We start from the raw sequence: 26,088 nt of genomic DNA, 5'->3' as shown, positions 1-26,088 counted from the left end.
ATCCCTGCACTGCAAACAGGGGTAAGAAAAATAAACTTTATTAAAAAAACAAGATTTCTTTTTTATCCCATTGGCAGTTTTTTCTTGTTTAAAGCAAAACTCACATAATTTTTATACAATTTTCAAAAATAAACATATATCTTAAGTCATAGTGCTTCTCAAGTAAATGTCTTGATTTAAGAATGTTTTAGTTGGGGTTGACCAAACTTGGCCCTAGAGGGCCACTGTCCTGCAGAGTTTAGCTCCAGCTCGCCTCAACACACCTGCCTGGAAGTTTCTAGCATGTAAGACCTTGGCTGTGTTTAAATCCACTTTTAGACATACACTCTCCCCAAAGCATTTTCCCTCCGGGGAATCCCCGCCACCATTCTGAAGTGCGTTTAACTTCATCAAGTGGGCGAGGAAAGTTTAGGACAGACCCTCGACCCCTCACTTTTGACAGAGGGAGCGAGTCTACTCAATAGGTAAACGGCAAATCCATAGACCACAATGCAACACGATTGTGACGTCACAGCAGGTCGCGTTTAATTTACCTCCCACCCCACACAAATCTAGTGTATGATATTGGAGTTATTTTGATATTTAACCGCAATTTATAATTGTATAGCTTCCTTAAGCAAACTTTTTTTTTTTTTTACACACAGTTATAGTTTATTGTATTATCATTTTCGTTTTTGTATTTTTTTAGCGGGAAGGAAATACAAAATTGAAAATTGGACTTAAACGCTGCCCTTGATTAGCTAGTTCAGGTTTAATAGGTGTTGGAGCTAAACTTTGCAGGACAATGGCCCTCCAGGAGCAGAATTGGACACCCCTGGTTTGGATTTGGTGTGGAAAACAAGACAAAAATGAGTAAGAAAACTGTTTTTTTTTTTCAGTGAGAGGCATGATAAAAGTAAACATTAAAAATACAATATGAAATAATAAGAAATATTTTATTGTAGGTAGGATTTTTATAAAAAAAACTCTTTAAACTTTCTGTATATAGCAATGCATAATTAAAATGTAAGTACTCTGAAAACGAAAGTATAAAAATCGAGTGTCTGTAGACCTCTCACGACTGTTTTAAAGACAGCTCATTATTTCCATTCACTCCACCCCCTCCCTTCTGGGCTCCTTCCAAAGTCACGCCCCAAAACACATGAACTCGCGACTCCGACCGCTGAGCTGAAGACGCATTATTTACCCGAGACGAGCGGAGAGGAAGGAGCGCAGTGCATGTTGTGACATCATGTCAGAATCACATGTAATAAAAAAAATCTAACTTTATCATTATGAAGATAAACAAATAAGATGTATTTTTGTACTCACTATCAAGCTAGCATATTGATATTGGTAAAGTTTAAAATATATATTTGTTGATTCGCTAACGAGCTAGTTATCTATAAGGCAAAGCTAAAAACAGGTTGCATGATACACGTTTTTCCATTGCCATCATTTACACTGTGATGAAGATGAATTTCGTGTAAGATTCATAACATATATGGTGTTCTGCATGTAAGAGTTTCCATGATGAAAGCATTGTTGACTCTGATGAGGACTATCTGATAATCACTCTCCAGAGACAAGTACCGCATCGTCAGCTCGAGGAAAGATAAATCGTTGTTTATCCAAAGACTTTTTGTTCATTACCTTTTCTAGTAACGTTACTGTCTTCCTTTTTTTGGCTGGTTTGCCTTCGCGAACTGCATATGTGAATTTTGATTGGTCTTTCTCTGCCATTGTTTTGCTATTCCTAGGTTCCGTGCCTCTTGAATTCCTCAAATCAAACGGGTACGCGCAAGTGGGCAGGTCCTGTGTGGCAAAAGGGTGGTTGCCATGGTTGCGAGAGAGTGACAGTCGCCTAAGCCAATCCTTTGTTTCGTCCCGGATGGAAATAATGAGCTGTGTTTAGTGCAGATTAAACGGTCTAGAGTCACTCGATTTGTATACTCTTTTTATCAGAGTACTTACATTTTAATTATGCATTGATATATATATAGAAAGTTTAAACAAATTTGGAAAAAAGTTTTTTATAAAATTCCTACCTACAATACCTTTAAATGATCATTGGAGAAATATGTTTTTTTCCTTGGCGGAGTGTGTAATTACAGCATCTACCAGAAGGGGCTAAATGGGCCGTACTAACCAGCCAAACATCTTCCTGCAAAATAGAAGTAAGGATAGTCTTATAGTTTGACTTACAATATTTTTTTATTATATATCCTGTTAACTGTCACCCCCCTTTTTTTTGCATAGACATAAAAATCACTATCCAAACTTAAATGGTTGTAATTCAGGAATGCTTTGGAATATAGACCTATGGCTGGTCTTGTTTTAAAGAAGACATTTTCCAGATTATTGTAGAAGTCTAGAAATTATAAAAAATGAAACAGAAAAAAAGTTATATAAGTTTGAGTTTATGAAATTGTGTAATGTAAAAATATAATTATTAATATTTTATATAAAATATATATATTACAAAATATATTTTATTCTAAAACTGCAAGAAAATTAAAGACAAAAATCTGAACAAGTTGTATTCCAAATTTTAGGTTGATATCTAAAAAAATGAGCTTTCAGTAAGATTTTATTTGGGCGCAGTACCCAACTTTTTCACTAGACTCCATTACTGCCCATATAAGGGCGCCTCCATTTTCATATATGTTTTGAGTGATCTGAACCATGTATTTCCATAATTTTCATATAATTTATGAAGTAGACATCCTATTCAGAAGTAGTATGGGTGGTTTGGCAGTATTTGATTTGAATTCAACCTCTAATAAATGCATAAAAAGACTACGTTAAAGCGTTATAGCTCGCAGCCAATCACAAATCGAGAATCCATACATTTTTCTTTCTAATTAAAACATTTTCAGACCTTTTTTTCTCATAAAATGGAATTGGTGTTATCTTTTGAACTCATGGCATGAAAACAAACTGAGGTTTCTACCAATCTTTCATGATTTTTCGTGTTTATTGTTATTTCAAAATAAAGGCCTAAATACTCCTAATGAATATGAAATATTCTTGTTGCAAATTGATAAATTACTGCTCCTCTGTAATTTATTTTAGATAACAGCCACCAAATATGAAAACTAGAGATTTTAAGCTTTCAAATGATATATAGTTTGTAGGGGTGTAACGATATTTGAACCGAACCGAAAAACCACGATACACCACCCACGATACGTATCGCGATACTCTCATGGCGAACCGAACACGCCCCGCCCCCTGCTGCCCCGGCTCATTGCACCTCATGTGTTATGTGTACACAAGGAATACAGGGCTGTTGCCTAACCACCATTAACCACATATAATCGCAATAAGCTCAGTGTTTTGTTACTTTTGATAATAAGCAAGGTGTAATCTTTCAAATTATGTCTATTTGATCACGAAATGCAAACAATAAATGCCGTTTTGGCGCTCTTAGATGTGGCGTGACAGATATCACTGTATGCATGCGGCAGCGCGGAGCGCGATCATCTCTTCCTCAGTTACAGAATAAACATGAATGGACACCCGAAGGTATGTTGAAAGATACAGTATACTTACTGAAAGGCATCATAACTCGTGTAAACACTCAATCAGTGTTTCAACAGCGGAAATACGTCAATAAAACGCTTAGTTTTTCACATAGCTTTATATTTACCTCAGGCAAGTCATTCAGTGTCCACAGCTTGCTGGTTTGCTAACTCTTTCACTGAATAAATGATATATATTAGCCTATATATTATATTTTACTTAACCTGTTTATGATATCTTGATTATTTAATGTATGTTTAAAATAGTTGTTGTCATGAAAATAACAGCAACTGTGTAAATTATTATATAACAATAACAAATTAGAGTAAAAACATGTTAATGCAAAAATTGCCTTATGTGCAGTTTACATGTTTTCATACAATTTGTTATTTGAGTGTTGATTATTATTATATCATTTAGGCTAAAAGTCTAGGCTCTGTTGTTAAAGGGGCCATATAATGCCATTTTTGTACAAGCTAATATGATTCTTTAGGGTCTAAATTAAAAGTTTGTAATATACTTTAATTAAAAATTCTCATTAGTATTGTAAGAAAACACTTATTTTACCTGGTCAAAAACAGCTCTGTTTTCAGCACGCCGTTTCAGTGCATATGACTTTAAATGATAATGAGCTTTGCTCACCCCGCCTCTCTGTTCTGCGCATACACCGTTTGTAACACAATAACACAATACCATAACGCGTTGTTCATTATAAACGTGGGATTATGAATTATATTGAGAACGTTGTACATAGAAAACATGCTGTAATGTACCCTGAGTGTAAACCGACGCATTCATCGTGAAGCGTGCAGCTGGCGATTTGCAAAGATTAATATAAATATTAATATAAAGATTAATAAAACGTTACACTCACTTTAGTTCTTCTGAAGGTTCAGCAGGAACACGAATAGGTTCCGATCCTTTATTCAGGTGCAGCTTCTCAGCAAAACCAGCTTTACACTGATCCTCGTTTATAAAGCAGTCTGGTGAGAAATGATTCGGCAAACATGAGAGCATTGACGTTGCTCGTGGGGAATATTCCCTTCGAAAACAAACTCAGCCACTGCGTTTTCAGCGGTTCGGATTTAGGAACATTAAAATGACTGCTGTGTTCGTTATTGCACCCAAGAACAGAACACCACAATCGCTTAGACGCCATTCTGCACATAGACAGTGCTCCAGCATATCAACAATGACCGCGCCGATCCGCGCGGACTATGATTGACAGGACGAGCGAGGGCGGGTCTGTGTTGAATCACTGCTGTCAATCAACAATCGCGGGAGGGGCGTCCGTTTTATTGACGTCACAAAAACGAACGGCTCAATTTGAGGCAGGGGAAAACATATAAGGAGATTAAAACAAAAACACTGGATGGATTTTTATCATTATATGATGGTTGTGTACAGGCACTGCCAACACACATTTCAGTACAATCAACTTGTAAAAGTGCATGTACCATTATATGACCCCTTTAAGCTTTAAAGGGATAGTTCGGCCAAAAATGATATTTAACACATCCATTACTCACCCTCAAGCCGTTCGAGATGCATGTCAATCTTGTTTCAGACGAACACATTTTCAGTTATTTTAGAAAATGTCTTAGACCCTTCAGTGGATATAATGTGAAGCAATGGGGTCCACCTCCTTCAAGTCCCAAAATGTGCACACATCCTTCACAAAAGTAATCCATGGATCACTTCACAAAGAAACAATATGGACGTAACAGTTCTTCGGACTTGACCGCTCTGAAAGCGGCACTAAAAGACTGCTTTAAATCTTTCACAGAGACCTCAAACAGGCATTTAAAACACCAAATATTAAGGATTGGCATATCAAGCAAAATAATATTCGATGATTGCTCGAAAATCGTACCTCTACCCCCACATGCTTACAGTAAGACGGCGTTCGCTCAAATCCCGCTCCGATATTAAATTTCTCTGTATAGACCTGCGTGTTGTAGCCTAGTCATTAAAGAAAACGATTTAGTTTCATATTTATGTTTAAATAAAATAATTTATTTTTTAATTTCATCAATGTTGATTATATGAAAAGTGAAAAGCATGAGTAAGAGCATAAGATGCGCAATCGGGAGACAAATGGAGTGGGCAGACATGATTTTGACCACTTCATTAAGTTTGTTTTTGTAGAAAGCCTTTCTTTAAAGTGAATTTCGTTTTGTATTAATTGTATCTTAATTTTAATCAATGTTTCATCAACCAATTGTCTTTAATAAATAAGCAGTAAATATAGCAGGCAATATAATCAGGATTTCTCAGGAGCTCCGTGCCGGCGCGTGGACTGAGCTCGTCTCATAAATGAACCGAAACTTAGCGCAAGCTACTTGCCTCAAAGATCTGAGAAATATATAGAAAGCTTGAAATGTGTACTTTAAAACAAAACTATTCAAAACGAGAGAAAACAGACTCTCTGCTTATGTAATCCGTATGAAATGTGCATTTCTCTCTGGCGCGTTCACTACTGTGAAGATTGCGAGTCAGCATCGTCAACTTTATCTTTGCAGCCGACACTGACTGACAAAGAAAACACTTGTTTATTAATAAACAATTGAAATGTCTCCTTGCTATATTTGATATTCGATATTCATAATCATTTCTTTTGCCGGTTCTTTGTGACATTTTTCATGAACGCGTCACCACCGCTCAATAGTTAATATTGTGCTTTGGTGTTCAGTTTATACAGGTTTTTCAAATGTTATTTAAATAAATATATATTTTTTTCTATCTCAAAATCTCTCTCTTTTTTTAGTTTTTTTTTTTCTAGTTTTTCAATAAGTAGAGTTCATGGTAGAATTTTATGTAGGCCTACACATTTAGGAACAGATATTGGGTTCTGCCCAAAGTCAAGCAACATAAAAGTAACGTAAAAGTAACGAGTAACATAAAAAGTTACTTTCCAAAGGGGGTAACTAAGTAAAGTAACGGATTACTTTTTTAAGAAGTAACGAGTAACGAGAAAACACTACTTTTTAAAAGTAACTTCCCCAACACTGGCTACGTCATACCTCGTACGCCGACTTCCATCCGTGAACGCACGTCGATCGTTGCCGGAAGTCAGATATTTTCATTTATAAAGTTTTAAATATGTATATTTTTACGACAAAACCGCACGGATTACCCTCAGAAGGCCTTCGTTTATCCCCCTGGAGCCGGATGGATTACTTTTGTGAAGGATGTATGCACATTTTGGGACTTGAAGGAGGTGGACCCCATTGCTTCACATTATATCCACTCAAGGGTCTAAGACATTTTCTAAAATAACTGAAAATGTGTTCGTCTGAAACAAGATTGACATATGCATCTCGAACGGCTTGAGGGCGAGTAATGCATGTGTTAAATATTATTTTTGGCCGAACTATCCCTTTAATGTTATAGTAATGTGCAAGTAAGGGCTGTAGTTTACAGCATTAGCAGATAATTTTGTTATCCTTGAGAAACGTTTACTTGTAATTGAATTAATTTAAAGACAAGGACACAATTTGTTCATTAAAGCACTGTTTAATAAAAAATAAAAGCAATTTTAGCTTTCTAAACCCCCCCACCCCACCGAAATGAACCGAACCGAGACCTCAAAACCGTGGGACGAACTGAACCGTCAGGTTTGTGTATCGTTACACCCCTAATAGTTTGGCAATATTACTTTAGGTTTTTACTTAGATATTATTGTTTTAAACATGCAATGGCAAATGGGACCATGATATCGACTATATTGCAAGTGTCTGAAAGTAGTGCGATAATATTGATACGTCTGCTCTAATGATCACATCCATGTTGCCTTATTTTTAATTGACTTCGACACCAAAAACGAATTCCTTGGCTGTTGTTAATCTTACAGTTGCATTGCATGATATTGTGCCTAAAATGAACTAACAACAGTTCCACTGAGAATGGAATTCAACAATCTGTGGCCTAAAATGGAAATAAACAGCTGCCTGTTTGATCTGCACATTGCATTTTTGGATACTAGATATAATTTCAACTCTCAACTCTCTGGTACATTGTTGTGCACATGTGTACTGTACATGTGTACAGTCACGTCGCTAACATCTTAACCATCCCTTATCATATCCAGCATAAAGAACTACACACGTTTTTTATGCTTTTCATTCAGGAATGAGTTGTTAAGCTCCAGCCACTTGATCTGGGCAAGTCTGGTCCTCCACCCACTGTCTGGATTTACTTTCTAAGCAAAGCTGTTTTTAATACAGGCTATTTGACATCCAACTCTATCCCCCGTGGTCCACGACTTGTTTTGGCATATGATACGGAGTGTGACCATTTTAGAGGCATCAACTTGGGTGTCCTCTAGGTTTAGAAGAAATACAGCCACTGCTGAACATGAAGGTATAAAACCTGCCAGTTTTTACCACCAGACCTTTGGGTTTGTTAACCCATTCAGACACAGTACCTATTCAAGTGAACATAGTTTTCTTTGGTGGGCATTTTATGTTTTTGTCATTTGGTGCAACCCATATCTTTATTAGTCGGATGCTGCTAAATATAATGCTATATGTTTTGTTGTATGCTATATGTAAAACTTCCTATTTACTTTTGAAAGTATTTTATGCTCCACAAGGATGCTCCCCAAGTTGTGCTGCTTAATATTTTTGTGAAAACTGTGATCATTTTTTTTTTTTCAGGATACTTTGATGAACGGAAAGTTCAAAAGATCAGTATTTGCTTTAAATAGAAATCTTTTAACATTGTAAATATCTTTTCAATTTCATCGGTCATTGTGGAATATAGTATAAATTTCTTTCTTTCTTAAAAAAAAAAATTCGTACTGACCTCACACTTTTAAATGGTAGTGTATATCTTGCCTAGACAACTGTTAGGCTAGTGCGTGGCCCATGCTGGTAGATACTGTGTTGTAGATGCTGTATCATTTGGCAGCAAAATGCATATTTCAACATGAACGGCTATTCAAAAGTTACTTTGCATTCTGACAATTTTTGTTTGTTGCAAGCAATATCACAATTTGTTTCATTATTTTATAGTAGATCATTTTTTATAGGGCTCAGGTTTGTCACTAGTGAAGGGATTGGGGATTTGCATGTTTTTTTATGGTGCAATTATACAGTCTGTGTTTTCATGATATCATTTTCAGCTGGTCTTCTCATGGCATTTATTGCTCAGGCGATTGCTTCAAAACAACCACAGAACTGAGTGCCCATAAGCAATATTGGCAGATTTCAAGTCGCATACTATCAGGTACCATTGAAAAGAATAGGATAGTTTTTAGAATCAATCTTTAACTGATTTCCAGATATTAAAGGCATGTTTAGTGAGATTTTATCATAGTATTCTATTATAGAGTTAAATTTCTTACACATGTATACTGTATCCTACTCAAAAGCTTGGTGTGATTACAAATCAGATGGAGATTCATCTGAGTCTTGCTTTTGTTCTGTACGGATTTCTTGGAGCCTGCAGAGTACAATAGAACGTTTGAATGAATGTAATCAGAAGTGTTTCAATGTTGTACAATCGGACACAAACTAGACAAAAGCCATTAACAAATGAATTATTTTTTTTTAAAGATACTGATGTTTCAAATGATGTTGGCATTGTCAGTTTATCTTTATTTTCTCAGTTGTTCAGTTGTGTTGGTTCTGAGCAGGTGAGCATGCAAAAATATTGGCTTTGGATATGTCAATAACAATGTTCTTTGTCCATTCATTATCTGCTTTGTAGCCACCTGCTATTATCTCTGAAAAAGTGTGACAGACGGATACAGCTGAAGACGTTCTGTATGGCTTTTTTGTGTGATTACAGATACACTGACAGAGGCCTTTTCATAATCTAGCCTTGAGCTCATTTGTTTTTCTTCTAATGCGATAAATAACTGCTGAAACCCTTTGTTTGTTTGAAATAGTGGACTAAAGTTTAGAGGCCTAAAGACTCCTTTTTAATTCAGTACATCCTCTTATTGCCTAAATTAAACATTTCTTACCCTTAATGAAATACAACAGAAATAAAGTTTAGTAGAATGTTAATGTGTCTCTTTTCACATGAGATTATCAGTAAACTATGACTTATATTTTTAATTATTTCCCTCTTTCAAACTGTTACATGCCTTCAAAAGACTTGTATACGAAATATAGTGTGTGGACTACTTTTATGCTGCTTTTTGTCTTTTTTTGCAGCTTGAAACCCCATGATGACCCATCACCTTCATGGCATGGAAAAGAGTGGTGTCAACATTCTGCTAAACGTCTCCTTTTCTATTTCAAGTAAGTCATATTTGGAACAGCGAAGTAAATGAAAACAGAAACTATTCCTATAAGTTGCTCATTTCTTTACAATCAAAAAAGAGAGGCATGGAAAACTGATTTTCACTGAAATGTTTTATTTATCTAAGTACAAAGAGGCTATACAGAGTGATCCACAAGACATGAATCTAGCACAGCTATGTAGTATAAACCTTAACAATTATATAGTTTAACATCATTATACAAAAATATCTGACTGAGAAATGCAATGGAATGATGCATTTAACCAATCAGAATCAAGTATTACGGAGAGCTGTGTAATAAAAGTAACTTAGTAATCCTAGTAATTAAATGTTATTTATTAAAGAGCAGTATCTGCCTCATTGCAAAGGAACAATTGGCAATACATCTTATAATGTTTGTAGCGGCACATCAGCATGTCCTCTGTATACTCACAGGTGTTCTTATCCACATACTGTAGCTACTCCCTGTGTTATCAGCTTATCCTGAGTGTCTCTGGAAGCGTGACCTCGATCCCCGGTGCACTTGGGTTTAAGCAGTGAACGCAGTGGGTGCTCTAATCTCTCAACGTTCTTTCCCATGTTCCTCTCTTGTGGAGATATTTAAGCATTCAACACACTTAACCTCCAGCTCACATCACTCTGAAGTGGAGGTTATGAGTCAATAGCCATGATTCACCCTGACTTGATGACTTGTTTTTGTCCTTTTGGAGAAATGTAAAAAAAAAAAAAAAAAAAACATCTTGACAATTATCTGGTATTTGTCAGAAAAGCCTGTTGTCAAACAATGCTCTTTTAACCGAAAAGGAAATTGGTCCCAAATTCAAAGATATGTGCTTTGGAGCCAACCACTTGTACAAATCACAGGGTGTCAAGTATTTCAAAGCATGTGGTAGTGAGTGTTTACTGCCACAATTGTGTACTGAAACTGTACTAGTCTCATTCATTCTCCTTCTTTACTGTCTCACATTATTATCTTTATTAGTGTGAGGTGACCAGTGCTAAATTAGAAACAGTATGATATGTTTGATCGGTTATAAAGATGTTGAATCAATGACTTACTATGAAAAATCTAAGAACTAGTCGCACTCAGCAGATGTTTGTTCATTTGCAGCTTATTCTGGACAATAGCTGGCCACTTAGACAGGAAGCTATCGCCTGACTGACATGTGAAGTGCCAACAATAGTTTTTACATGGTGTTTGGGGGTATACAGTGTATGAATTTGATTCGGCTCTCTGGAATACTTGACACTGATTGTCAATCTCAGCATCCGGTCAGATATTTTAGTATACTGAAAAAATATTTAGGCCTAAATTTAAGAACTGCATATAAATTTTCCATCCATTTATATTACACAGTTTTAACATGAGCTTAATGTAATGCATATTTCTCATGCATAAATGAAACGGTTAAGGTTTTTTCACTCAAAAACATATGGCATAGTTTATTATTAACTATTTGCATTTACTGTATTTGTTTTTATTTAAATTATCATATTTTTAAACTGCATTAATTCAAGGAGCTTAGCATCAGCATAAATATGTTCATTATAAAAACAATTATATTTATTCAGTTAAAATGTATGAACATAGTGTAGCAAAAATATGGACAAGCAGTTGTGTGTGATGCAGAGTCAGAGGCGTTCGGATCCATGTGCAGATATTTTGTTGAAACACACAAGCAAACAGAGCAGAGCAGAGCAGAAACAGTAATTAAAGAACACTCAGGGGAAATCCAGAACTCAAAGTCGTTACCAGGCAAGGGTCAGGGCAGGCAGCAAACATTCAATAGAGAGTCCCATGCACGCCATGGCAGAGACAAGACTTCGCAGGGAACAAAGGAGAGCGAGGTCCAGATAAAGGGAGCTGAGTGAAAACAGGTGGCAGTGATGATGGCGATGAGACAGGGATGGAAGGTGGTGAGTGTGATGAGTTGTGACAGGGATGATGGGAAGTGAAGTCCTAGAACTCAGGGGAGAGTGATCTGAAGAGACCAGGAGGAGGCGTCGCGGAACGCACCGTGACAGAGCCACCCCCCTCCCCCCCATGGGGCCTGGGAGCAGGACGATCGGGGTGATCCTGGTGGAAGGTGGTGAGCAGAGCCGGGTCCAGGATGTCCTGGGACCTCACCCAGGAGCGCTTCTCAGGACCGTACCCCTCCCAGTCGATCAGGTACTGGAGAACCCCGCTGCGGTCCCTGGAATCCAGGATCTCTCGCACCCGGTAAGCCTCCTCGTCTCCGATGTCGATGGGGGGGAGCACTGCTCGCCGCAATCTCCTCCCGGTTGTCCTCTCTCCTAGGTGTAGCAGCGGGTCTGAGAAGGGAGACATGGAAAGTGGGTGAGATGCGGTGTGTGGAAGGGAGTGCTAACCTGAATGAGACAGAGGTGATCTGTCTCAGGATCCGGAAAGGTCCAATGAAACGGGGAGACAGCTTCTTGCAAGGGAGACGGAGGCGCAGATCCCGGGTGGAAAACCATGCCCACTGGCCCGGCCTGAAGATGGGGCCGCCTCTCTTGCGTCGGTCAGCCTGCAGCCTGAACTGGTGCACCGCACATTGGAGATGGACGTGGGCGGTGTTCCAGGTCTCCTCACTCCTCCGTAACCATGCGTCCACCGCAGGGAGATCCGTGGGCTCACCAGACCACGGGGAAAAGAGGAGGCTGGAACCTCAGCACGCACTGGAAGGGGGTGTGACCGGTCGATGGCTTGCAAAGAGAATTCTGCACATATTCGGCCCTCACAAGGAACCGACTCCAGTCCTGTTGATTCCGGTGGCAGTATGTTCGAAGGAAGCGAGTGAGGTCCTGGTTCAGCCTCTCCACCTGTCCGTTGGCCTGCGGGTGATAACCAGAAGTAAGACTGACATTAATGTTTAGTTGACTGCAGAGAGCTTTCCAGAGCCGGAAGGTGAACTGGGATCCTCTGTCTGAAACGATATCCTCGGGCAATCCATACAAACGGAAAACATGGTGAAGGGCTTCAGCGGTTTGCAGAGCTGTGGGCACACCAGCCAAAGGGATGAACCTGCATGCCTTGCAGAATCGATCAACCACTGAGAGGATGGTAGTAAAACCTTGAGAAAGAGGCAGATCAGTGACAAAATCCACTGCAATGTGGGACCATGGCTGCTGAGGAACAGGAAGTGGCTGAAGAAGTCCGGCCGGCTTTAAGTGGGAAGCCTTTACGATATTGCATGTGGTGCACTGTTGAATGAACTTGACTACGTCTGCGTGAAGAGTGGGCCACCAGAAACGGTTAGTGACTAGTTGTAAAGTGGCTGAAATCCCGGGATGGCCAGCACTAGGTGTGCAGTGTACCCACTGGAGAACACGAGTGCGGAGGTTCGGAGGTACGCAGACTCGGTCAGCAGGGCATTCAGGAGGAGTCGGAAGATTCCCTTGAGCGACTGAAATCTCAGACATGATGTCACACTGGACAGGAGCTACGATGAGGGTAGATGGCAGAATGGACCCTGTAGGAGGGATGTGAGAGGAGCCGCCGTGATGCTGAAATTCCGAATAAACCTTCGATAAAAATTGGCAAAGCCCAGGAAACGCTGCAATTCCTTCACGGTGGTGGGTCGAGGCCAGTTAACTACTGCTCTGACTTTACTGTCGTCCATGATGACTCCCTCAGCACTGATGACATACCCCAGGAACGTGATCCGAGTCTGGTGGAACTCACAGTTCTGGACCTTGGCGTACAGCTGATTATCGATGAGTCGTTGAAGTACGGCTCGCACATCCCGGATGTGTGCTTCGAGGGTATCAGAATAAATCAGAATATCGTCGATGTAGACAATGACTCTCAAGTTCAGCATGTCAACGAAGATCTCATTTACAAAGGCCTGGAAGACAGAAGGACTGTTGGAAAGGCCAAACGGTATCACCCGGTATTCGTAGTGTCCGGTAGTCGTGGAGAAAGCCATCTTCCACTCGTCACCCTCTCGAATACGAATCAGATTGTAGGCGTTCCGCAGGTCCAGCTTGGTGAAATACTTGGCGGTGCGAAGCATCTCCAGACCAGCGGGAACCAGCGGCAGAGGATAGCGGTACTTGACAGTGATCTCGTTGAGACTGCGAAAGTCTATGAAGGGGCGGAGAGTGGAAGGAGTGATGAAGCTCTTCGAGAGTTGTTCTTCAATGTAAGACTTCATAGCGTCGGTCTCATGCTGGGATAACGGATAGACTCTCCCGCGAGACGGTACAGTTCCAGGAAGAAGTTCAATGGCGCAATCCCCAGGTCTGTGCGGAGGAAGTTGAGACGCTTCTCCCCCACTGAAAGCCCGAGCGAGATCATGATAAACAGTAGGAACCCACAGAAGATCAGGATTTCCGGAGCGGCTGGAACCAGATTCAGGACCAAGGACAGCGTGTTGACAGTTTGTTAAACAGAGAGAGGACCACTGGATGAGGACCGCTGCCCCTGAGTCAATCAGTGCATTAACATTAACAATCCCCTTATCAGAACTGAGATAAACGTCTAAAGTGAGAGAATTGGAAGAGAGAACACAGGGACTCACCGCAGAATCTCTTGAAGTGGGTCTCACGGGACATGTCGCCCTCACGTGGCTCCTCTGTAGTTAGGCGCGTGAAGCCGATTTGCATGGGTTCTGACTCAGAGCTGGCGGAAGGATATTCGACGACTCTGTGTTTGAGCGGTGTGCGGCGAACGCACATGAGGTTATCCAGGCGAATGGTTAGATCCATCAACTGACTGAGACCGAGAGTTGCGGAAGGTGAGGGTGTAATCCGCTGGGGAAGATCCTCCTTGACCTAACGACAGTAGCAGCTCGCCCGTTTCCTTTTCACCAGCTGGGTGTTCAAAGACCTCTCTGAATTGGGCGAGAAAATTCTCATAAGAGGGAAAAGCAAGGTGTCCTCCTTCCCACAGCGCTGTCGCCCACTCCAGGGCCCTTCCAGTCAGCAGCGAACAGATGAAAGACACACGGCCGTCGTTGTTAGAAAAGAGGTTGGGTTGTTGGTTAATATACAGAGTGCATTGTGGTAGAAACCCTTTACATGTTGCTGAAGAGCCATCGTATTTATCAGGAAGGGCTAGATGAGGATTATTGGGAGATGTACTCACACTTGGAGACGGTTGAACTGGAGGTGCCGTGGTTTGAGAAGCAGCGGCGGGTTGAATTGAGAGGGCCTGCACGGATTTCACCAATTCCTCGGTAAGTGAAGTTAATTTCACAAGTTGTCGCTGATGGGCAATCAGAACTGAAGCTTGATTGGAGACTTCTGAGACTTTTTAGTTGATGCAAGGCTGCTGGATCCTGTGGTGGCGAAGTCTTCTGTGATGCAGAGTCAGAGGCGTTCGGATCCATGTGCAGATATTTTATTGAAACACACAAGCAAACAGAGCAGAGCAGAAACAGTAATTAAAGAACACTCAGGGGAAATCCAGAACTCAAAGTCGTTACCAGGCAAGGGTCAGGGCAGGCAGCAAACGTTCAATAGAGAGTCCTTGGAAACGGGCTCGGATCGAGGAACCAGGAAAACGAGGAAGTTACCAGGACATTGCTCAGAGTTGCACGCCGTGGCAGAGACAAGACTTCGCAGGGAACAAAGGAGAGCGAGGTCCAGATAAAGGGAGCTGAGTGAGAACAGGTGGCAGTGATGATGGAGATGAGACAGGGATGGAAGGTGGTGAGTGTGATGAGTGGTGAGGGGGATGATGGGAAGTGAAGTCCTAGAACTCAGGGGAGAGTGATCTGGAGAGACCAGGAGGAGGCGTCGCGGAGCGCACTGTGACAGAGTGTAACAAGCAATATTCTATTATTTGTATGATATTGAAACAAATTAGATTTATTGATTATAAATATAGAAATCTGGTTGTTGTGTATTTAAAACATTGTGTATTTAAAAAAAATTGTTTATTAATACTATAACAGAAATATTATGTATGACTGACAAATATTTGTTTATGTAAAAAAAAATATAGGTAATTCAAAAATGTTGTATTGTATTTTACTAGCTTTAAGATAATATTCATTCATGCATCAGGCAATAGACTAAAGAACACTGGAAGTTGTTTTCCTGGATTAAATGAATGCATCTAAGAAACAGGAAGGAATTGGGGAAATTAAATAATTCATGATGAACTCAATGTGAACAATGGCTTCCATCAGTCCCACTGCATTTTTACTTTGTTGGTCGTATCAAAAGGGCAGTGTTTGCCAGATGGCAAAAATAAACCATGTCAAGTGTGATTTCACATAAATGGCTTTAATTCCGTGCCATCTGAACTCAAGCTTGTGTTAATAACAACCACCTTTTCAATAACAACTTGTTGACGCTTGGAAATGTCATTGATGCACATCAAATAATTGTGATTTGTTCTATAAACATCCTTAAAAGGGGTCAAGGCTAAATAATCAAAATATTTTGTAGATATCGGAAGTGAGAGCCGTTGGTGTGTAGATATGATGTAGTTTACTTTGAGCTCATTTCAGCAGATGTATAGTCCTTATGTGACTTTACAACAATGGGACAGTTTTTTCCCATCACTGCATTGGCTACAAGTAAAACCAACACTTATTGCCTTTCTTTTGTTTATGGCTTTTGATTAGTGATAAGACCACCCTTAATGGTCTTTCTTATTCGTTTCAATTTCATTTGGTGAAAATCAACTATTTGGCTTGTTGCTTTTCACTTGTAGCACATTGCTCTGACATTTCTGCAGGCCGGGTCCTAAAGGGTGTAAAATAAAAGCAAGAGCATCCTCGTTTGAAACTGTAATAATAGTATTTTGGTGAAATAGATTTGGCAAACGCTCCCGTGCATATCTGTGTTTGTGCTCTAGAGATTGTCAAAGGTTTCTATTTACAACATTTTTGCAGCATCTGTTTGTTGATCTCTTGAGCACAGTGGCCTCAGAGGTGTTTAAAGTCCCCCTGTGGTGAAAATCATGTCTTTAATGTTGTTTATATGTCTATGTGGTGTTTCTAATATGCTTTAAGACAAACCACGTGCAAATTCACAAGTCAACACCATTGCTGAGTATTTTCTCCTTAAATCTGCAGTGAAAAAAAAAAGAGAAGCCAGGTTATCCCTATTTTTATATCGCGTACATGTAGCAATATAGCGGGTGACTTATGTATATAATGCATATTACGATGTTATGATTAACTATACGCCTTTCTCCACTGACGTTCTAAGTTGTTCAAAGCATTTGTAAGATTGCTGATTTTTAGAAGGCAGCTGTCTGACTCTGAGATGCGAACGGGAACATGGTTTGTGTAACATTAGCAACACATTATTAGCTGTTTGATAACATAGTCAAGCAAAAAGCTAACCATATTAATCACCGTTATGTGTCCGACGTTGTAGGGAGCGATACACTAAACGCATTACCACTCTAATACATAGACTTGTATACAAGCCTTTATGAGTGAGTGGAGACGGGGCTCATTTGCATATTCATGGATCTGCGTATACTAATTGAAGCAAGGGGGTATAGTATACATTCAAGCTATTTTAAGGCATTACTAATTTTTTTCACAGGAAAAAAAACGTTTAAATGTGTAATTGTGGTGATCAAAGAGTTTTAAGGGATAACATTTTAAGTTAGAAACTTTAAGTTAGTCAGAATCCACTCATCACTCAAAATGTATGTTCAGTGCTGACTCTGAGTTCTGCATGCTAAAGAATCCTTATAACAAATAATCATTATAACAAAGTATAGACAGTGTAAACAAATTTTCTTATTAAATAATTTTGTAATTATTATTTGTAAAAGTAATGACTTATGATCTTGTAAATCTTTCACTGTACATTGCTATTCTTGTTGGTGGTGCTCAAGAGCTGCTTACACATTACATCTGCACTTTACTAGAGCACCCTTACTAATTTCAGAAGATTTGATTCTGGAACCGCTGCTATGGGGTTGCTAGAGTGTTTTCCTACTGTTCACTTCTCTATGAATTTATTAAAATTATACTGTTCAAAGGTTTTGGGTCAGTAAGATTTTAAAAATGTTTTTGAAAGAAGTCTCAGTATAGGCTGCATTTATTTAATCTAAAATACAGTAAAAATGCAATATTGTGAAATATTGCAAATAATAATATTATTGTTTTAAAAAATATATATATTTAAATATAGAATATATTCCTGTGATGGCTGAATTTCATTCTAATATGCTGATTTGCTGCTCAAGAAACATTTCTTATTATTATCAATGTTAAAAACATGTCAATTTATGCTGCTTAATAATTTTGTGGAAACTTGTGATTTTTTTTTTCAGGATACTTTGATAAATAGAAAGTTGAAAATAACAGCATTTGATTTAAATATAGATATTTTTGTAACATGTAAAATTCTTTACTGTCACTTTTGATAATTTTTTTGCATCCCTGCTGAATAAAAGTATTAATTTCTTTTAAAAACAAAAAAACAAAAAAAAAACTTACTGACCCAAAACATTTGAAGGATAGTGTAGTTATGAGCAACATATAGTAATAATATGAATGGTGACTAATAAAAAAAAAACATAGTATATTTGAATACAATAAAAAAGAAAAATGTTGAAATGGCCATGGATTGCTTTTTGTTACACTGGTTGCTGTAATATAAGTTGCTAAAGTGTTCAACACTCAGGGTTCAGAAGTCCACACAACATGTATCTCTTAAAGAAAATTGACACTGATCCTTATGGCTTTCGTGTATATCAACCATATGATCCCAGAGGAATTTTAATAGTTCATCCACTGTGTTCCCGTCACCACATTTAAGACACTTCCAGTGCAACATGTGGTTATTCCTCCGAATGGGATTCTCAAAGAGGAAAAGAAAACGTGTAAAAAAAGGAAGTGTTTGGATCTTAAAACTACAAGTAATTGCATGTTCCTGGCAAAAAGTAGCACTATGTGCCTGTTTAGTTTTGTGTGTGGTTTGCTTGTTTTATACCAACCAGCCGATATGCACACAAGCCTTTAACTTGTGTGCACTTATCGAATTGTAAACACTGGCAAGCAAACCTGTATATTCATGTGGCAAGACTGGGGAGAGCAAACATGAGACTACAAGCTGTCCAACTCCAGATTTCTGTAGCTGGATGTGATAATGTTTTGACATATAGGCACTTCAACCAAACTGCAAACCGTGTTTATGTGAGGACAGAGAGTGTTAGGAGGCTTTTTCTGTGTGTCTGTCTGTCTGTCTGTCTGTCTATCTATTGGTGCATTCCATTTGTTCTCCAATGTGAGAAATTGTCCTCAAACTCAGTGGTCCACACATTACTAGCCAACCTCTATTTGTGGGCACTTGTCTGTTTGTCTGTCTGTCTGTCTGTCTGTCTGTCTGTCTGTCATTCTTTCTAACGTTATATCGATCGTTCTGTCTGTCTGTCTGTCTCACTCTCTTTTGTTCCGTCTATCTATCTATCTATCTATCTATCTATCTATCTATCTATCTATCTATCTATCTATCTATCTATCTATCTATCTATCTATCTATCTATCTATCTATCTATCTATCTATCTATCTATCTATCTATCTATCTATCTGTCTATCTGTCTGTCTGTCTGTCTGTCTGTCTGTCTGTCTGTCTGTCTGTCTGTCTGTCATGTCTTATACTTCAACAATTATTAGTTTAGCTTTGCTTCATAACCTGAATGTGAGGATGGTGCTGATCTTTTGCTCTCCGTCTTACAGTAATAACTGGTTCCTCTTCGCCAAATCTCCCTGATATGAGCTTTGACTTTCAAAGGGATTTCTTTATTAGTAGTCGAGCAGCAGCATAATCACCAGCTCCCATGGAAAACCACTGAGTTAAATAATCAACTGTAAACAGCTAGGGAATGTTAATTATGCACTGGCTGCATCCTTAGAGGACAAAACATATTTAACTTGCAATTTTGAATGGCGGAGAAACCCCACACATGGTTGTGTGGGACCACACTAAATTCCACGTTTTCATTGCATTCAATGACGTGTCTACACTGCAAAGTGATGGTTTGGACAATGGCATAAGATGCTGGCCTTCCTCACTGTTGTACCTTTTGACAAAGGTGTAATTTTAGAGAGTGAATTGTCTCCTTATGCAATTTAGATCCTATGAGATTATAATCAAGGTAGTTTTGCTTAAATACAGTCACAGCGTTGACCATATTCGTCTCTAAAGGTCCACGTTTTTACCACTCTCTCACATCGCTTGAATTAACCGAACTGCTGACAAAAGCGATATTTCTTGTGCGCAGAACCGAGACAAAACAGCTCTACAAATAAATGAAAAATAAAAAACAGCGCTGTTAGAAGATTGTCACTCAGAGACACAGACATCTGGCTCCTCTGTAGTGTTTGGAGGTCTTAAAACATCACCCTTGTGATAGCCAGAGGGACACATGAGACTTAAAACAGCATTTAGGGTTGAAGACAGTTTGTGTTAATATTCGTATGATAAACATCAATATGGTAAATATCATCTGCTCTTAAATGAAAATAAGCTGTTTCTGGAAAGTCACAGATTTCCTAACTTGTCGTGTAGGGCTAACTTTTTGATCTCATATGAGAACAGTTAAGTCAGATCTGGTACAAAGCAAAATGTGAGATCTCACAAACATCACAGTGGACATTGTCACGTGTTTTCCATTTGTCACGTTATTTGGTGTCCTCTTGTTAGTTTGTGATGTCCAAGTCAAGAATGTCCTGAAGCAACTCCCTGTTTCCTTGTTTTAAAGAACCATCGAGATGCGGACAAAAATGAGGAGCTTCCAGCAGAGGTCCTTCTTTTATCAGTTTTATTGTGACAGGTTACCATGTGTTGGGACAAACTGCCCCAGTGCTTTATTGTGGACTTCAGCACATCGCTTTTATATCACATAAGAGGGCACAAACACATGTTCTACCCATCTGCCCTTCATAAGATCTTTGTGAAAAAGAAAAAGACCGCAAAACAAGACCAAATACAGCAGAAATTGAAATTATTTAGAAACCAGGAACACAAAATGAGTACAACCAGCCACTGAAAAGTGAGAAATAAGGCAACACTTAATGATTTACCATTGTAATTATTTTAAACTCTTCTCTTTTGTTTCTTTGTGGTGCTTTTCAGATTGCATATTTTTCTTTCTTCTGTAGATATTTTTGACATCTTTTTTATTTGGTCATTTTAACACGTTATTTTAAGGTGACGTAGTTACATGTTATTACATGTACTTACTATAGTAATAACAGGTAATTAGGCATGATTAAGTAACTAACCCTAAACCAAACCCTAACCATAACTCTATAGTACATGTAGTTAATTAATTTTACTAAGTACTTATTTGAGGAAAGACAATGTTACTACGTCACCTTAAAATAAAGTGTAACCTTTTATATTTTATCATTTAACAAATACTTTTCTTAACACTTTTTTTTGGTCTGCCGGTTGGAAATGACGTCAGATAAGTCTTCTCACTGAAGATCGATTTGCCCTGGCTTTCTAATGTCTGACCTCTAGCTCTTTTCCAGTGGTTATTTTTAAGTAGTAGGTGAAAGAATTGCAAGTTTTATGTTGTCTGGAATGCATATTTTATTCAGTACAAGGGCACAATTGCGAGAATGATATTGCTTTTACAAGAGGTTTTTACATACAAGATGTTATTATACCGAGTAACTTGCAATATGACAAGTCTATTTTATTATTTGTAATAAAAAAAAGGCATTTTCGCTAGGGGGCCCACTGAATCCTCTTTTATTCATAAATGCTTTCCTGAACACTCAAGTCAATTATGTTGCATGACAAAACAACAGTATTATTCTCTTTAACCATGACAGGAAAACTCATCAATGTATGATCTATTCTAATGTTCTTTCTATGTATTCCAGGTTTCCATGTTCTACAAAAATTGAGCCGATGGGTACCTGTTTTTTAATTTCCTGTCGAGGACCATGCTGGGATTCCTCACAAATTCAATAAGAGCAAAATAACCCTGTGTGATAAACATCAAAGCTGCCACATTTAAAAAGGAAGGACCATATGATGAAAAAAGAGGGTAGGTTTGCATGCCTCAACAACAACGAGAAGAGCATTTTTTGTTGTACAGTAGTTTGATGGTTATATAAAGTAGATAGTAGTATGTATTATTGACTTCCACTACTGAGTAATGTTGCACTGATGACAACTGCAATTGCAATTGACGTTTTTCTCTCATATATATATATATACTCTCAGCTGCCACTTTATTAGATACACATGTACAACCCCTCATTAATGCACATATCTAATCAGCCAATCACATGGCAGGAACTCAATGCATGTAGTTTCAAGTTCAAACTGAGCATCAGATTGGGGAAGAAAAGTGATTCAAGTGACTTTGAATGTGGCATGGTTGTTGGTGACAGATGGGCTGGTCTGAATAACTGCTGATGTACCAGGATTTTCATGAACAACCATCTCTAGGGTTTACAGAGAATAGTCAGAAAAAGAGAAAATATCCAGTGAGTGACTTTTCTGTGGGTGAAAATGCCTTGTTGATGCCAGAGGTCAGAGGAGAATGGCCAGACTGGTTCAAGCTGATAGGAAGGCAACGGTAACTCAAATAACCACTCGTTACAACCAAGGTCTGCAGAAGAGAATCTCTGAACGCACAACACGTCAAATCTTGAAGCAGAAGTGAATCTTGAAGCACCGGTGACACTTTTGTCAGCTGAGAACAGGAAACTGAGGCTACAACTTGCACAGGCTCATCAAAATTGGACAATAGAAGATTGGAAAAACATTGCTGACGTGTCTCGATTTCTGCTATGACATTCAGACGGTAGGGTCAGAATTTGTCGTTAAAAAAAAATAAAACATGGATCCATTCTGCCTTGTATCAATGGTTCAGGCTGCTGGTGGTGTAATGGTGCGAGGGATGTTTTCTTAGCACACTTTGGGCCCCTTAGTACCAATTGAGCATCTTTTAAACGCCACGGCCTACCTGAGTATTGTTGCTGACCATGTCCATCCCTTTTTGACCAGTGTTCAAATCATCTCAAACTGGTTTCTTGAACAGTTCACTATACTCAAATGGCCTCCACAGTCACTAGATCTCAATCCAGTAGAGCACCTTTGGGATGTGCTGGAACAGGAGATTCACATCATGGATGTGCAGCCATCAAATCTGCAGCAACTGCATGATGCTATCATGTCAATGGCACCAGCACCTTGTTGAATCTATGTCACGAAGAATTAAGCCAGTTCTGAAGCGAAGCCAAAAGGGTCCAACCAAGGCTGCAATTATTTGATTAAAAAAATCAGTAAAAACAATAATATTGTGAAATATCGTAACAATATTTAATATATTTTAAAATGTAATGTATTCCTGTGATAACAAAGCTGAATTTTCAGCAGCCATTACTACAGTCTTCAGAGTCACATGATCCTTCAGAAATCATATGTTTGCAGCCCAAGACTGGTTGCCCACTGAAGCTTAGCAGGGCTGAGCCTGGTCAGTACCTGGATGGGAGACCTCCTGGGAAAACCAGGTTGCTGCTGGAAGAGGTGTTAGTGAGGCCAGGAGGGGGCGCTCACCCTGTGGTCTGTGTGGGACCTAACGCCCCAGTATAGGGATGAGGACACTATACTGTCAAAGAGCACCGCCCTTCGGATGAGACGTTAAACCGAGGTCCTGACTCTATGTGGTCACAAAAAAATCCCAGGATGTCTTTCGAAACGAGTAGGGGTGTAACCCTGGCATCCTGGCCAAATTTGCCCAGTGGCCTCTGTCCATCTAATCATCCCCATATATACTAATTGGCTTCATCACTCTGTCTCCTCTCCACCAGTAAGCTGGTGTGTGGTGGGTGTTCTGGCGCAATCATCCAGGTGTATGCCACATTGGTGGTGGTTGAGGAGATTCCCCGCTTATGTAAAAGCGCTTTGAGAGCCGAGAAAAGCGTTATATAAATGTAATGAATTATTAATTATTATTATTATATGTTGATTAATAAAAACTTTTGACCAGTATGTAACCTAATATATTAGTATCTAGATGTGCTGTTTATCCATCCAATGTGATATTACATTGGTAAACAGATCTGACGGGGTCTTTACTTTCTGTCATTGTTTTCCAGAGCCCCTGGCATGATTTCAACTTCATTAGAGTGCCTTTTTGTCTCAGGTTATATAACACAGCATCAGTAAATAATGTTTGGACATTTCTATAACCTTGTGTTCCACATGTTTAATTCATGAAAAAGTTTCTTACTGGTAGATTTTTTTGCAGAGGACAAAGCTGTTGCTAAGCTCAGGCCTTCACCCACACAGAAATGCGCTAACTGTTCTCCGGCCCTCCACTGGAGACTCTCTCAACATGCAAGAGCGTACCTCTGGTCTGCCCAGCTTTATAACACTGTTTTGGCCTGTTGCTAGAAAACCGTCATTATGTGTTGTGAGGACTAAAGCCTCTGTGGACCATGGATAAAGAAGCAGAAAAGGGGAGCTGGATCCAAACTCTGTGAGGAGCAGGCATGTGACTATGTTTTGACCCCTCTCTTCAATCAAGGTTGTCACAAATGGATCAAAGTGTCATTGAAACAAAAGGAGCATTCACAGGATTCTCCTTCTATCCTAAGCAAGCACAGGTGTTTTGCACAGTGCCATATGGTGTTTATTGTAGCATGCTCAAGCATATGATGTTAGCAAGGTTAGCTATCCAACACCATGTCCCGACTTTCTGATTTGGGGGTGTGTTGATTTGAGATTCATTACAAAACCTGAGAGGCATTGATCACATTAAGTTGTATTTGTGAATTCTGATGGCAAAGTTTGAATGCATTTTATTACTTTGGTGGGATAGAATGATAAAATAGACAAGCAAGCAATCAAAAACGCGGCAGATGTCCAAAATCACATTAACAGTATAGCATTTGTCTCATAAAAAAAAGTATTAAGCAAAACAACTGTTTTCAACATTGATAATAATAATCATCAGAAATGTTTCTTGAACATCAAACAAGCATATTAGAATGATTTCTGAAGGATTAGTGACACTGAATACTGGAGTCAGCTTTACCAACACAGGAATAAATTACATTTTAAAATATATAAAAATTGAAAACAGTTCTTTTAAATCATAACAATATTTCACTATATTTCTGTTTTTGCTATATTTTTTATCATATAAATGCAGGCTTGGTGAGTATGAGATTTCATAAAAAAAGGACCAACCTGCAAACTTTTGAACAGTAGTGTATTTGCTTTTTATTTTGTAGCAACCCTAGCCCTAAGTGGATAGATCTCGTTTGATCATTTGTGAATATTTCACCGGATGGTACGTTTATACAACAACAATGTACTAAAACTGATTTTTTTTCCTTTGCATTTTTCGCATACTAATTACACCATTGTCAAAATGATCCCCATTCACATGGATCCTCGAATACGGACTAAAAACGCTGTATTCTGCTGTCAGGCCAGTAGTTGGCGATGTCACTTGTAAAGAAACACTATGCGCCTATAGACTGAACACGTAATACCCATGCGCATGACATCACCGTTTTTACATATTAGCGTTTTTTTGTAGTTTACATGGAGACGATAATCGTATAATTTAAAAAAAAAGTGCACTTTGAAAGCCGTTTTCAAAAGTTTGCGTTTTCAGGCTTCCAAATAGCCAATGTCGTGTAAATGAATGGCCAAAACACATAACAAGTGTTACTTTTTTAGTTGAAAACTCACTGTGTCGTGTAAACGGCCCATGAGACGAATGTTAATTCCTGGTGTAAATAGAGCCAGAAGTAACTGGCCTTTTCTCAAACCAAATTTATTTAACACCCCCCTCATCATCATCACCTCAGCTTCATCTGCTGAACTGTGGATCATCATGAGTCATGTGGGAAATATTTTACCTGAGGAATTGAGATTATTGAGAACTGAGGCAAAACCACAGGAATAGTGTTAAACATCTCCCAGGGCATTATATCCAACCAATAGTTAAAGTAATGTGGGTGATGCATGTCTAATTAAGGACTTCATTGTGCTTTGAGGCATATACAAATGTCTAAAATAACTAAATGATGATAATATCAGACACGTGTGTATTCGTTCTGTAATCAAGTGTAAACCTCTGCAGCACACAGGACACAAATCAAGTAATGATGTTACTTGAAGAAGACAGTTTGTTACTTCATAAAATAATCTTGATTAGGATAGAATGCGGATGATAAACACAAGTCTAAACCAAAACAATATCAAACTTTAATTTAAAGTAAACGTCGCTAAACTGATTACTGCTCCTCTATTAATACTGAATCATGTAGACATTAAGTTATTGTTTGGCTGTTTTACATCAGTTTAAAGACAGTGACCTCTTTGGTGTTTTTTTTTTTTTTTTTTGCTTTGTTCAGATCCGATAAGA

Source organism: Rhinichthys klamathensis, unplaced genomic scaffold, assembly GCF_029890125.1.
Source record: "Rhinichthys klamathensis goyatoka isolate OS25496 unplaced genomic scaffold, OSU_Roscu_1.1 h1tg000281l_1, whole genome shotgun sequence".
In the NCBI taxonomy this organism is placed as follows: Eukaryota; Metazoa; Chordata; class Actinopteri; order Cypriniformes; family Leuciscidae; genus Rhinichthys; species Rhinichthys klamathensis.
This window is presented reverse-complemented; position numbering follows the sequence as displayed.